The sequence below is a fragment of the Oncorhynchus masou genome, chromosome 1 (assembly GCF_036934945.1).
Source record: "Oncorhynchus masou masou isolate Uvic2021 chromosome 1, UVic_Omas_1.1, whole genome shotgun sequence".
Lineage (NCBI taxonomy): Eukaryota > Metazoa > Chordata > Actinopteri > Salmoniformes > Salmonidae > Oncorhynchus > Oncorhynchus masou.
Window position 1 is genome coordinate 63,579,395 of NC_088212.1, and position 14,130 is coordinate 63,593,524.

Genomic DNA, 14,130 nt, shown 5'->3' on the forward strand with positions numbered 1-14,130 from the left:
TCTCTGGTCGGTGAGACAGTACTGTCTTGAACGCTTTCATAACACAACTCACCATCTTTCACATTATTTTAGTTGAGCAGCACATTTGGGATTAGATAGGTCTAATGATGATATATGCCCATATGTTAGCATCATTCACATAGTTTCCTAACAACTCAGGGCTGTGAACCTTACTGATGGACATACAGTAAGTAGATGAGCTATATATGGGAAATCCAGGTTGTTCGGAGTCAAGCTATGTGACTGATGTAAAAACAACTTTTTATGTACACGTCAGCCTTTCTGGAGTTAATATATCATCCCTTCTGGTTGATGCACTGCCACAAACTGGGAGGTTTTCCAATGTGTCAAGGTCAGGGAGTTAAATGTCCCCCTCGTGTCCCTTCATCTAGCTATTGCAGTTAACTGTAACATTTAGATTTTTTTAGAGGTGGAAAAACCCAACTACAACAAATAGGTCACACAATATTTTTGTTATATTAGCATATCAATTTTACTATATAGCTTTACTATATTGGGTTGTGTACATTATATGTACATTCACAAAAAGTGAGAGAATTCCAGGACTTGTATGAAGCGTATCCATCAATCTCCGGCGTGGTGGAGGGTAAGGGCCCTATCCTGATCCCCAGAGGCCTGTCCTCCTCCTCCTCTCCCACAGGACTCAGGAGGACCCTCCCACATGAAGGTCAAGGGACAGTCTTTCATCTGGTAGCTGTAGACGGTGTCGAAAAGACCAATCTGCTCCTCTGTGAAAGTGTTTCTCCAGTCACCGATTATACCTGTAAACAGAACAAGTCCTCCATTATTATGGCCAATCTCTCCACAGCACTGTCATTTTTATTAGGATTCCGATTAGCTAAGGCCATAACGCTAGCTAATCTTCCTGGGGTCCAACACCAATTAACAAGACATTACAAACAACCACAATCAAGACTTCCAACATTCAACAAGTAGACAATACAGATAATTAAAATACCTGACAGGAAACACATTTAACTTTCCGTTGATACTTTCTATTTGCTGTCCAGTCATATGGTCTATCGCATTAGATGTTCTTTTATTTTTTTCTTGAAAGTGGATTTACTTTTTGCCTAAGAAATATGGATTGGTAAAATGTTTCATTCAGCTATAGCTCTATATAAAACTTTAGATTTAAGGCGATTTGTACATGGCTTGATTTGTTTTAGCTGCGCTGAATTTGTCTGTCTGGTTTGGTGGTTATGTGTGTTGCTAGTATGTACTAATTGGACAGAAAAGTTAAAATGTAAAAATTTATATTTAAAATTTTTAAATATAATATTCCTAAAGAAAATCAGAAGACTAGATAGTAATTTGTTTTTAACGTGAAGCCATGAGAGATTCTGATGCATTTTAATAATATTCATTCGGTTAGAGCAATGAAGAGAATCTGGCAACCCTGTTTTGAGCCATTTGGAACTGTTTTATATCTTTCTTTGCTGCAGGTTACCATATAACTGGACATTACTCTAAGTGTGATAGGACCATGGATTGACCATATAACTGGACATTACTCTAAGTGTGATAGGACCAGGGATTGACCATATAACTGGACATTACTCTAAGTGTGATAGGACCAGGGATTGACCATATAACTGGACATTACTCTAAGTGTGATAGGACCATGGATTGACCATATAACTGGACATTACTCTAAGTGTGATAGGACCAGGGATTGACCATATAACTGGACATTACTCTAAGTGTGATAGGACCAGGGATTGACCATATAACTGGACATTACTCTAAGTGTGATAGGACCAGGGATTGACCATATAACTGGACATTACTCTAAGTGTGATAGGACCAGGGATTGACCATACAACTGGACATTACTCTAAGTGTGATAGAACCAGGGATTGAATGACCTGATTCAGAGCGCTAGATGTTACATTTTCTTGTAACAGAAATTCCCTTACCCATCTTGAAAAACAATATTATCTATGTGTTCTGACCATGATAAAGCTGCGCCCAACATCACGCCTAGTAGTTTATTTTTTCACTTGCTCTACATGTATTCTATCCATCGACAAATTCAATTGGGGGTCATCAGCAAGCATATATCTTGAACCAAATACAATACATTTAGTTTTAGAAATGTTCAACACCAATTTGTTCATATCAAGCCACTCAGACACCATTCTTAGTTCACCACTCAGTACATCTGTTAGCTCATTACATTCTGATGCTGCACTATACATTGTAGAGTCATCAACATACATGACCACTCTTGCTTTGTTCATTACTGAAGGTAAATCATTAGTAAAGATAGAGTAGAGCAGCGGGCCTAGGCATATTCCTTAAGGAACACCACAATGTATATCTTTACTATTTGAAAAGCTACCATTAATGAACACGTTTTCCTTCTCCTGGATAGATAGCTGCATCCTTAAAACCATAACATTTGAGTTTTCCTAGTAACAGTTCATGATCAATTACTTCAAAAGCAGCACTGAAATCCAGCAACACTGCACCAACTAACTTCCTATCATCTATACTCTTTAACTAATCTGTCATTTATGCTCAGGCTGTACTCGTAGAATGCCCTTTGTATGCATGCTGGGAACCCGTTATCAAATCATTACATGAGAAATAATCCTTGATTTGTACAGATACAATTTTTTGAAATAATTTACTTAACACAGGCAGCAAGCTTATAGGACAACTTTTAGGACCAGTGAATGCAGATTTTTTATCCTTAGGTAGTGGAATAACCTTTAACTCTTTCCAGACTTCTGGGCGCACCCCATACATCAAGCACTTATTAAAAATATGAGAGATCATATCTGTACCAGGTGACTTGTCATCCAAAAGGGACAACAACATCTTTACCTCTTCTCTTTCTACTTGATGAAATTTGAACCCGCAATTGCCTCTCCTTCATGATAAAATCTTTTATACGGGTATATGACATGGAGCCATCAGTTGGAATCATAGCATTCCTCAACTTGTCCACTTTGCAGTAAAATATGAATCAAAGTAGTTTGCAATGCCATGTGGTTTTGTAATAAATATACCCTCTGATTCAACAAAAGAGACAGACATGTTTGAATTCCTACCCATAATAGTGTTCAACGTTCTCCACAGCTTTTTCCCATCACCCTTCATCAATATTGTGCTGATAGAATCCCTTCTTGTTTCCTTTGTTTAGCCTGGTCACGACATTTCTTAATTTACATTAACTTTGCTTATCAAACAAAGTACCAGATTTATCTGCTACTTTTTTGGCATCACAACGTTGAATCATTACATTTCTCAGCTCATCATCAATCCATGGGGCACCATTTGACCTCGCAGTGCATTTTCTTAAAGGGACGTGCTTATCAGTTGTACTCATAGATAATTTCATAAACAAACTTAGTGACATTTCAGGATCATCCTTACTACACACTTCTAACCATACTGTGAGTGCAGGGGAGGTCTATGGTACTGTTCTATCCTTCTGACACTGACTGACACACAACTTTAGTCAGGATTGTTCTCCTGTTGAACAAGGGAGCCTCACCTTACCATATGAATTTGCCTTTGCTGTGGTCCATGATCTCCTTTGGGATTTGAGTGTAGTTCACCATGGCATTATCGCTCATGCTGCTGAAGCTGCTGTGTCTCAGGGAGTTGGTTAACTCCTCTCCCACCAGGGGGCACTGCAGGAAAGAGCTGATCCTCTCCATCGAGCCTTGCAGGTCCTGAGGAAAGTCAATGCTCTTATTATAGATGTGGACAAAGAGGGTGGTTTTCACAAAAGGCTGAATTGATCCTCTATTTCTAGTCTATCAACAACATTTGTGGCAAACTAAGACCAAACGCTCATTAGGTTGGATACAGTTGGTTGGTGGAACTCCAAGATGGCGTAGCAGTGCAGACGTTGTTTGTCGTTCTCCCGTGTACATATTTTATTTTTCGTCTTTTTTGTATATATTTCAAAATATGTTCATTTTCTTTAATCATTTTTTAAAGTTAAATGTATCTTCCGGCAACCCGCCTCACCCAATGTGATACAGATCTGCTATTTTTAGACCTTATAGCCAGAACCTCAATCAGCAGCTAACCAGCTAATTAGCTATTTAGTCATTGTTAGCTACTGCAAGCGGCCTTTACCTTTAGCACAGACACCAGACACTTTTAGCCTGGATAATTACTTTCCAGCCTGCACAGCGCGTTATCAAACCTCAGCAAATCGGACTGTTTTTTCCCTCTACCACAATGCCGTAGACCATTACTCCAGATCATCGCAGCTAGCTAGCTGCCACCGAGTGGCCCAGCCCCGAAGCTAGCCTTGAGCCAGGCCCATCTCCCGGCCTGCTCAGTGGACCCTATGATTACTTGGCCACACAGCTGATGCCTCCCGGACTCTTCACTAACACGACTAGAATCCACTATACTACCGGATTCCAGCCATTAGCTCTCGACCTTCGGATCATCACTGCTATATAGCTGCTACCGAGTGGCTATAGTGGCTAACGCCCTTGTCCCGAAGCTAGCATCAGTTACCCGAGAGCTAGGTGCATCTCCCAGCTAGCAAACAAAGTTACTCCAGTGACAATACCTCTTTGCCAACTGGCCTGGACCCTTTGTCAACATGGAGCCCCGCCGTTCCATCATGACTGGTCTGTCGACGTAATTCCATCTGCTGTGCCCCCAACTGACCTTTGCCGGACGTCGGAGGACACGCTTCTATTAGCCCTGTCCTGCTAACTTTATTAAAATATTATTTATTTTTTTCAACTGTGTCTGCCGCTTCCTAGCCTTAGTAACGACTACCTAGCTGCTTCCCTATTTCATCTATCGCTATTAATTGAACCCTATGATAACTTGGCCCCAGCCTCGAACTCAGGACCTGTGTGTAGTTAACTGACCCTCTCTGCCCATTCATCGCCATTTTACCTGTTGTTGTTGTCTTAGCTGATTAGCTGTTGTTGTCTTACCCATTGTCATCTTTGCTAGCTCTCCCAATCAACACCTGTGATTGCTTCATGCCTCGCTTTTGGTCTCTTTCTAATGTAAATATGCATTGTATACTGTTTAGGATAGTTATCATCGTTTTAGTTCACTGCAAAGCCCCTAGTCCCACTCAACATGCCTCAGATAACTGTTTTGTCCCACCACCCACACATGCGGTGACCTCACCCAGCATAACTAGTGTGTCCAGAGATGCAACCTCTCTTATAGTCACTCAATGCCTAGGTTCATCTCCACTGTACCCTCATCCTACCATTACCCATCTGTACATTATGTCCTGAATCTATCCAACTAAGCCCAGAAATCTGCTCCTTTTATTCTCTGTCCCCAACGCACTCGACAACCAGTTTTGATAGCCTTTAGCCGTATCCTAATCCTCCTTTGTTCCTCGGGTGATGTGGAGGTTAACCCAGGCTCTGCGTGTCCCCAGGCGCTCTCATTTGTTGACTTCAGTAACCGCAAAAGCCTTTGTTTTAAGCATGTTAACATCAGAAGCCTCCTCCCTAAGTTTGTTTTACTCACTGCTTTAGCACACTCGGCCAACCCTGATGTCCTTGCCGTGTCTGAATCCTGGCTTAGGAAGGCCACCAACAATTCTGAGATTTCCATCCCCAACTACTACATTTTCCGTCAAGATAGAACTGCCAAAGGGGGAGGAGTTGCAATCTACTGCAGAGATAACCTGCAAAGTTATGTCATACTTTCCATGTCTATGCCCAAACAGTTTGAGCTTCTAATTTTTAACAATCTTTCCAGCAATAAGAATCTCATTGTTGCTGCCTGTTATAGACCACCCTCAGCTCCCAGCTGTGCCCTGGACACCATATGTGAATTGATTGCCCCCCATCTATCTTCAGAGTATGTTTTGTTCGGTGGCCAATACTGGGATATGCTTAACCCCCCGGCAGTCCTACAATCTAAGCTAGATGCCCTCAATCTAATAAATTATCAAGGAACCCACCAGGTACAACCCCAAATCCATAAATATGTCAAACGACCACCCCTCATCACTGTCAAACGCTCCCTAAAACATTTCTACGAGCAGGCCTTTCTAATTGACCTGGCCTGGGTATCCTGGAAGGATATTGACCTCATCCTGACAGTCGAGGATGCCTGGTCGTTCTTTAAACGTAATTTCCTCAACATCTTAAATAAGCATGCCCCTTTAAAAAATAAATAAGAACAGATACATCCTGGCCTGCCTTTCTAAAGTCTTCGAAAGCCAAGTTAACAAACAGATCACTGACCATTTCGAATCCCACCGTACCCTCTCCACTGTGCAATCCGGTTTCCGAGCTGGTCACGGGTGCACCTCAGCCACGCTCAAGGTACTAAACGATATCATAACCACCATCGATAAAAGACACTACTGTGCAGCTGTCTTCATCGACCTGGCCAAGGGTTGACTCAATCCCTGTATTCAATCACTGTATTCTTATCGGCAGACTCAACAGCCTTGGTTTCTCAAATGACTGCCTCACCTGGTTCACCAACTACTTCTCAGATAGAGTTCAGTGTGTCAAACCTGAGGGCCTGTTGTCCAGACCCCTGTCAGTCTGTATGAGGGTACCACTGGGTTCAATTCTCGGGCCGACTCTTTTCTCTGTATATATCAACAATGTCGCTCTTGCTGCACGTGATTCCCTGATCCACCTCTACGCAGACGACCCCATTCTGTATACATCGTGCCCTTCTTTGGACACTGTGTTAACAAACCTCCAAACGAGCTTCAATGCCATACAACACTCCTTCCGTGGCCTCCAACTGCTCTTAAATCACTAGTAAAACTAAATGCACACACCCGCCGTCCGACTAGCATCACTACTCTGGACGGTTCTGACTTAGAATATCTGGACAACTACAAATACCTAGGTTTCTGGCGAGACTGTAAACTCTCCTTCCAGACTCATATTAAACATCTACATTCCAAAATTAAATCTAGAGTCGGCTTCCTATTTCGCAACAAAATCTCCTTCACTCATGCTGCCAAACATACAATCGTAAAACTGACTATTCTACCGATCCTCGACTCCACACAGCAAAATGGATGCAGTCAATCACAGTGCCATCCGTTTTGTCACCAAAGCCCCATATACCACCCACCACTGCAACCTGTATGCTCTCGTCGGCTGGCCTTCTACATATTCGTCGCCAGACCCATTGGCTCCAGGTCATCTATAAGTCTTTGCTAGGTAAAGCTTCGCCTTATCTCAGCTCACTGGTCACCATAGCAACACCCACCCGCAGCACGCGCTTCAGCAGGTATATCTCACTGGTCATCCCGAAAGCCTTTCCTTCCAGTTCTCTGCTGCCAATGACTGGAACGAATTGCAGAAATTGCTGAAGTTGGAGACTTATATCGCTCTCACTAACTTTAAGCATCAGTTATTTGAGCAGCTTACCAATCGCTGCAGATGTAAATAGCCCATCCAATCTACCAACCTCATCCCCATATTGTTTTTATTTACTTTGCTCTTTTGTACACCAGTAGTTCTACTTCCACATCATCATCTGCACATCTATCACTCCAGTGTTAATTTGCTAAATTGTAATTACTTCACTACTATGGCCTATTTATTGCCTTACCTCCTCACACCATTTGCACACACTGCATATAGACTTTTTCTACTGTGTAATTGACTGTACGTTTGTTTATTCCATGTGTAAATGTGTTGTTGTTTGTGTCACACTGCTTTACTTTATCTTGGCCAGGTCGGAGTTGTAAATGAGAACTTGTTCTCAACTGGCCGACCTGGATAAATAAAGGTGAAGTAAAAAAATAAAAATAAAACAGTGAATATCTACAACGCAAGCATTTATTTTTCCTAAAGCTATGTTCACGTAGTATTTCATAATGTCACTTCATAATGTCACAATCTCACAAAGGTCTATTTATAATCTATGACTAATATTTTCATGTCTGAAGGATAGCCTATTTCTGTAGTTACACAATCTCAGAGACTCATGAGACTGTTGTGTTCTGATGCGCTTAAATGGACACGTCTACAATATGGTTACGGGTGACTCAACTGCAATGAGGAGGAGAGAATGTAATGGGATGTTTGCAATTGATGACAACAACAATACATATCAGACAGATAGATGGATAGAAATCCGGCGCCGACAGAGATGGCCGCCTCGCTTCGCGTTCCTAGGAAACTATGCAGGTTTTTTTTTACGTGTTATTTCTTACATTAGTACCCCAGGTCATCTTAGGTTTCATTACATACAGTCGAGAAGAACTACTGAATATAAGATCAGCGTCAACTCACCATCAGTACGACCAAGAATATGACTTTCTCGAAGTGGATCTTGTGTTCTGCCTTTCAATCAGGACAACGGAATGGATCACAGCCGGCGACCCAAAAAAACGACTCCGTAAAAGAGGGAAACGAGGCGGTCTTCTGATCAGACTCCGGAGATGGGCACATCGTGCACCACTCCCTAGCATTCTTCTCGCCAATGTCCAGTCTCTTGACAACAAGGTTGATGAAATCCGAGCAAGGGTAGCATTCCAGAGGGACATCAGAGACTAACGTTCTTTGCTTCACGGAAACATGGCTCACTTGACAGACGCTATCGGAGGCGGTGCAGCCAGCGGGTTTCTCCACGCATTGCACTGACAGAAATAAACATCTTTCTGGTAAGAAGAGGGGCGGGGGCGTATGCCTTATGGCTAACGAGACGTGGTGTGATCACAGAAACATACAGGAACTCAAATCCTTCTGTTCACCTGATTTAGAATTCCTCACAATCAAATGTCGACCACATTATCTACCAAGAGAATTCTCTTTGATTATAATCACAGCCGTACAGTATATATTCCCCCCCAAGCAGACACATCGATGGCTCTGAACGAACTCTATTTGCCTCTTTGCAAACTGGAATCCATACATCCTGAGGCTGCATTCATTGTAGCTGGGGATTTTAACAAGGCTAATCTGAAAACAAACTAAATTGTATCAGCATATCGATTGCGCAACCAGGGCTGGCAAAACCTTGGATCATTGTTATTCTAACTTTCGCGACGCATATAAGGCCCTGCCCCGTCCTCCTTTCGGAAAAGCTGACCACGACTCCATTTTGCTGATCCCTGCCTACAGACAGAAACTAAAACAAGAAGCTCCCACGATGAGGTCTGTCCAACGCTGGTCCGACCAAGCTGATTCCACTGCTTCCATCACGTGGACTGGGATATGTTTCGTATTGCGTCAGACAGCAACATTGACGAATACGCTGATTCGGTGTGCGAGTTCATTAGAACGTGCGTTGAAGATGCTGTTCCCATAGCAACGATTAAAACATTCTCTAACCAGAAACCGTGGATTGATGGCAGCATTCGCGTGAAACTGAAAGCGCGAACCACTGCTTTTAATCAGGGCAAGGTGACTGGTAACTTGACCGAATACAAACAGTGCAGCTATTCCCTCCGCAAGGCTATCAAACAAGCTAAGCGTCAGTATAGAGACAAAGTAGAATCTCAATTCAACGGCTCAGACACAAGAGGTATGTGGCAGGGTCTACAGTCAATCATGGACTACAAAAAGAAAACCAGCCCTGTCTTGCTCCCAGGCAGACTAAATAACTTTTTTGCCCGCTTTGAGGGCAATACAGTGCCACTGACACGGCCTGCAACGAAAACATGCGGACTCTCCTTCACTGCAGCCGAGGTGAGTAAAACATTTAAACGTGTCAACCCTCGCAAGGCTGCAGGCCCAGACGGCATCCCCAGCCGCACCCTCTGAGCATGCGCAGACCAGCTGGCTGGTGTGTATACATACACATATTCAATCAATCCCTATACCAGTCTGCTGTTCCCACATGCTTCAAGAGGGCCACCATTGTTCCTGTTCCCAAGAAAGCTAAGGTAACTGAGCTAAACGACTACCACCCCGTAGCACTCACTTCCGTCATCATGAAGTGCTTTGAGAGACGAGTCAAGGACCATATCACCTCCACCCTACCTGACACCCTAGACCCACTCCAATTTGCTTACCGCCCAAATAGGTCCACAGACGATGCAATCTCAACCACACTGCACACTGCCCTAACCCATCTGGACAAGAGGAATACCTATGTGAGAATGCTGTTCATCGACTACAGCTCGGCATTTAACACCATAGTACCCTCCAAGCTCGTCATCAAGCTCGAGACCCTGGGTCTCGACCCCGCCCTGTGCAACTGGGTACTGGACTTCCTGACGGGCCGCCCCCAGGTGGTGAGGGTAGGCAACAACATCTCCACCCCGCTGATCCTCAACACTGGGGCCCCACAAGGGTGCGTTCTGAGCCCTCTCCTGTACTAACTGTTCACCCACGACTGCGTGGCCACGCACGCCTCCAACTCAATCATCAAGTTTGCGGACGACACAACAGTGGTAGGCTTGATTACCAACAACGACGAGACGGCCTACAGGGAGGAGGTGAGGGCCCTCGGAGTGTGGTGTCAGGAAAATAACCTCACACTCAATGTCAACAAAACTAAGGAGATGATTGTGGACCTCAGGAAACTGCAGAGGGAACACCCCTCTATCCACATCGATGGAACAGTAGTGGAGAGGGTAGTAAGTTTTAAGTTCCTCAGTATACACATCACAGACAAACTGAATTGGTCCACTCACACACACAGCATCGTGAAGAAGGCGCAGCAGCGCCTCTTCAACCTCAGGAGGCTGAAGAAATTCGGCTTGTCACCAAAAGCACTCACAAACTTCTACAGATGCACAATCGAGAGCATCCTAGCGGGCTGTATCACCGCCTGGTACGGCAACTGCTCCGCCCACAACCGTACGGCTCTCCAGAGGGTAGTGAGGTCTGCACAACGCATCACCGGGGGCAAACTACCTGCCCTCCAGGACACCTACACCACCCGATGTTACAGGAAGGCCATAAAGATCATCAAGGACAACAACCACCCGAGCCACTGCCTGTTCACCCCGCTATCATCCAGAAGGCGAGGTCAGTACAGCTGCATCAAAGCTGGGACCGAGAGACTGAAAAACAGCTTCTATCTCAAGGCCATCAGACTGTTAAACAGCAACCACTAACATTGAGTGGCTGCTGCCAACACACTGACTCAACTCCAGCCACTTTAATAATGGGAGATTGATGGGAAATGATGTAAAATATACCACTAGCCACTTTAAACAATGCTACCTAATATAATGTTTACATACCCTACATTATTCATCTCATATGTATACGTATATACTGTACTCTATATCATCTACTGCATCTTTATGTAATACATGTATCACTAGCCACTTTAACTATGCCACTTTGTTTACATACTCATCTCATATGTTTATACTGTACTCGATACTATCTACTGTATCTTGCCTATGCTGCTCTGTACCATCACTCATTCATATATCTTTATGTACATATTCTTTATCCCCTTACACTGTGTATAAGACAGTCGTTTTGGAATTGTTAGTTAGATTACTTGTTGGTTATTACTGCATTGTCGGAACTAGAAGCACAAGCATTTCGCTACACTCGCATTATCATCTGCTAACCATGTGTATGTGACAAATAAAATTTGATTTGATTTGATTTGACAGTGATAGACAAGAGTTATCCTACCAGCCACATCTCCTCATAAGAGATATGAAGAACATTTGCCAAGACTCCTGCTTGTCCAGCCTTTCACATGATCGAACCAGGACCCATGACTCACTGCAAAAAGGGTAAATGTTGGATAAGATCTGACTGTTAACAGTAGGATTAAATCCCAGAATTGCTCGAGGTACAAATCATTAGTGTCAACTCACCTGATCCCTCCAGAAAACTATTCAGAAACTCATCAAATGAATTGGGTTCTGGGAGGAACTTGGCCATTTTATGGAAGTGGTAATATGACACAGCAACATCGTTGGGGTTTCTGGTGACATAGATAACCTGAGAGATGGGGTGGAGATAGTGTCACTAACTATCAATATATTATTTCCATAGAGTTGCTTTACAAAATAGGAAATGTCTCACAGCTTTGAGAATAGTCTCTTCAACATAACCACATCCTACCTTAGCTTTGGAGCCCTGGAGTGCAGAGGCCAGCAGGTTGTAGGGCAGGTGAGTGGTGATGATTCGGTGCCCCTGGGTGGCCTCCAGCACCTTTGCACTGCCATGCTGTTCCAGCCAGGGGGCTCGTGCCCAGTTGGGCACAGTTTTGGAGAGTTGTGGGTCCCCTCTGTTTTTCACAAGAGTGACAATCTCCTGCATCCAGCTAGTCCCTTTAACCAGAGATCACAGAGGGAAAGAAAGAAGAGTTAAGAAAGAGAACTGTACACCTCATACCTCTGTCTTCATTGAATCCCTCCCTAAACCACTACTTCCATAAAGACAGATGGTCTGAGAGAAGAGGATCTTGAAAGCAATTAATCATTGACAAGTTAAACCAACAATAACAATAAAATAACCTACTGGAGTCTCTGCATATACAGTTATTAAAACCCTGACCGTTTGCTTCAACTGCAAAGTGTGAAAGAGGAAAAAGTCCTGCAGTTGGCTAGTGTTGCAGCATGTCTAATGTGTTGTGACACCGAGCAGTGGTGTGACAGAGCTGTCCTGTCTCACCTGATTTGGGGTAGGTGGCGATGACAGTGTCCCTGTCCCGAAACTGGAAGTGGAGGGCATAGTTCAGGGAGTCCTGGGTGTGAATGTGCCCAGGGAATGAGATGTGATGGAAGGTCTCTGTCACGTCCAGCCTGGCCATGTCTGTCTGCTTGTCTACCTAACTGCCTGTCTATCTCTGTCTGTTGTTCTGACTGACTCTCTGTGAGGAGGGAAGTATGAGATGATCTGGCTTCCTACAGACCTTAAATAGCCAAGCATTATGTCATGACGTTGGCTTGTGGGTAACAATAGCCTTAGTAAAGTTGAACATTTATTTTGAAGCCTTTAACTCTACAGCTACAGGACTCACCAGTTCTCTTCTCAGAAGTCCATAGGTCATCCCTGTAGACTGCCCAAAACTAGTGTCTTACAGCTGTAGACTTATCATATAGTTATCAACTTAGGATAGTACCCTAAGCAACACCCCGCAAATGAGGACATCAGACAATGCCATGATAGGGTCATTTTGCCAAGACCATGGACATAGATAGAATACAGTCCAATTAGATGATTAAGGTGTCATAACTATATTTTGTTTGATTTATGCTTTCATTCATTTTCTTCGGCATGTAGAAAGTGATAGAGCCATAAACTCCTCCCCCATACAACCATCAGTTAGTGCCACAATTCCGCTCATTTGGGAGGAAATGTAATGATATATTTCATGAGTGTGTGTGCGTTGTTAACATCTGCCTAAGTTACTGCCCAGATCTTGCAGTCTGGACGACCAGACGACGGGTCCGTAATGGCGATCCCAATCCGGACATCCGCTGCCGAGCCATGGAGCGGACTTCGTCATTTGCAGACACCCTACCCGGGTCGACCACCAGAGGGGGGACTGCAACAGCGATCACCAACTGGACATCTGCTGCCATGGAGCGCACTTCTTTATTCGCAGAAACCCTACCCGGGTCGACCACCAGATAGGGACCACAACGATGGTCCACAACCAGGACAACCCACGGTCATTTTTATGTTGGTTTGCAGCATGCAGGTTAATCGCAAGATTGAACCCAACATGGGGGAACTGTCATGACATTGGCCTGTGGGTAAGGTTTATGACCCCCCCCCCCATAAATACCTTTCTCCTCTCTCTCTCTCTCTCTCTTGACTCTTCTGAAGGACTCTTGAATAGCCTTTGTTAAACATAGAGAGTTTGGGAAAGGAACCATATTTTGGTAATAGAACCAGTTGAAAATATGCGTTGGTACTTAATGAATATGATGTCAGTTCGGTTGTCATCTGAGACATTATGACTGATGACAGGACGACAAACTGTATCTGGGAAAGTCTACACATTCTAGTTATCAGATTCACATGGAATTGTTTTGGAATTTAAATGTTTGAATATGACACTATTTGTGAAAAGATTAAATGTAATTTTAGCTTCCAAATGAGAGAATTGGGTTTTCATAAGGTTAGAGCTCTGCTCAATCAGTGGCCCGCCCCTGTGAAGAGACATGGGTTATAAACTATGAAACACACCCTTCTTTCCCTCCACTATATAAGCCCTTGACGAAAAGGTAACCTTCGGTTC

General features: G+C 43.7%; 1 pseudogene; it reads right to left on the bottom strand.

The window, feature by feature from the left end:
- LOC135547985 (sulfotransferase 2B1-like) lies at positions 1-12,718 on the bottom strand (annotated as a pseudogene).
- Positions 12,719-14,130: the final 1,412 nt, after the last annotated feature.